Here is a 2,386-nt window from a genome sequence, read left to right as displayed (position 1 = left end):
AAGGTTCTGATTTTAATTGATCAATGGATCAATCTCGTTTTTAGGTTTTAGATTGAACTTATAGAGCTTCGATTTACTCATAGGGGATTGATCTATTTAACCTATGGCTTTTAGTTTTAGAGATTATCTTTTAGGGTTTCAATCTTTACAAAACAACCAGGTTCGATTCATGTTCTCAGAATTAGGATTACCTTTGTTTTGCAGATTGTAGAAACCGGACCTCCAAGATCAGAGACGAGCTGAGACGAACGGACGCGGGACGGCTCCTATCGGGTCGCATTGCCGAGGGCTATCGCGAGCTTGTTTCTTCTCGCGGACGGTTGCGTCTGGTCGGGGATTTGGTTTGAGCTGGACGCAAACTGAGCTGAGGCTGAGGACGTTGATCACGGACAGGGAACGTCTGAAGCAGAGCTTGACCGGAGTTGAGCTTGATCGGAGTTTGCAAGTCGGAACGCAAGCAAGAACAATTTAGGGTTCCAAAAGACCAAGACAGCGTCGCGTATTGTTTCTGTGAGTGTGGGCGCGTCTGAGATCGGATCGATGAACGGTTTACGCTGATGGATTCGTCTCGTCAAGGTCTTCAATTTGATATGTGGCTCGTCGTCTGGTTCCTCAGGGTTTGAGAGATAGATCGAATTTAAGTTGCGCCTGATTTAGGGTTTATGTGTGACGGATTTTAGGTTAGGTTTTGTCTCAGGGTTTTGGAGTCTATTGTGCTGATAACGTGTTGTAAATAGAGTGTTTAGAGACTGAATATTTATGTGTGTTATTATTAATGATCAAGGGGGTTCCTTTATATAAGGATTACAAGATGAAGATGAATGGAAAGTATCCAAAACCTAAACTCACTAGGATTAGGAAAACTACTAATACATAATAATGGAAAGATTACATCTATTAGGAAAATGAAAGGGTTTCCTTTTCTCCAAGCTTTGTGGCCGCCTTTCTCTCTCCTGAAGCCGGCTCTCTCTCTCCTCTCTCTAGGCTTTGGCCATCTCTCCATCTACTAGGTATTGGGCCGGTCTCGGTCCGGGTCTGGTTAATGACAATCCACTCCATGATTTATAACAGTTTAGTATTTTGTACTAACTATCTTAGTGTTAAGATACGATCAACTGCAGTAATCCATAGATAAGCATGATCTCACTCCATTCGACACAATTGATGTTTTCTTTTGATCTCAGTTTCTTCTTTACATTCTTTTTTGTCTAAGAAAAAAAAATATATCTGAAATTCAGACCATGTCTTGGAAATAGATATCGGTAAACTAAACTGAATCAAAATCAGTCAGCATAAGTTTATTTATGTAGTACTATTGGACCAAGTTTTAAAATATATTATAATATAACTAATTTTCAAAGCAATACTTAAACTTATTTTTGTAGTACTATAATTTTATCACATTTAATCATATACAAACTACCTAATTTTACAACAAATTTATGCATAAATCTAAACAATCAAAACATATAACAATCTTAAAATGAAATGAGCAAGGAACACACGCTGTTGAAAAAAAAAACAATCACATTAAGATGACAAAAAAACAATCTCAATAAGAAATATGTTTATTAGCTAAAACATGAACAAACAAGTTGAGGACATTAAAAATGTAACAAACATATAAATATGGGCATTCTAAAAACTTTCAAAAAAATATAAAATTGAACAACCATAGGCGCGGGTGCGCGAATCCAATCCTAGTTTATATTATTAAAATTGAAATAATTTTTGGTACTATTTAGAACCATAGATATCAATATAAATATCAATAGCAATATAAAAAGAAGTATAGTGTTTTTTTAGGAATTTCATTAGTATAATTACGTTAATTATCTTTCCATATTTTAGTCAGTTTAACAATATCATTAATTATACTCCCTCAGTTTATATATATATGACGTTATATGATTTTCACACATATTAAGGTACCTAATACAATATCTTTTATACTCTTCTCCATTGATTAATTATCACATCTCGTAAGACACTCGCACTATAATTAATTCTACTTTGAAATAATAATGAAAGGGCAAACAAAGTCTTATATCACTACTTTTTGCATTGTTTTCTTAGAAACTTCAAGTATATTGACACAAGATAAATATCCTATAACTTCATTTAAAAGAATACGGAGAGAGTATTACCTTAACAATACATCACATCACTAATTATATAACTGTAATAATATTAGTGCATATTTTTATTTATTAGTTCATAAACATTAACTTTATGCCAATTATAAAATCAAAAATATAAAATAACTGGGTTTTGCATATTATTACACGTTCAATTTAGTTTGTTTTACTAAAACTTGTTTTTTTAATTTTAGTTCCAATCGGTGAAAAATTACGTAGTCAAAAACATAATTCAAAGACATATTTTT

This window comes from Brassica oleracea, chromosome C3 (genome assembly GCF_000695525.1).
Source record: "Brassica oleracea var. oleracea cultivar TO1000 chromosome C3, BOL, whole genome shotgun sequence".
Taxonomy (NCBI): Eukaryota; Viridiplantae; Streptophyta; class Magnoliopsida; order Brassicales; family Brassicaceae; genus Brassica; species Brassica oleracea.
Note: the sequence above shows the minus strand (reverse complement) of the source record.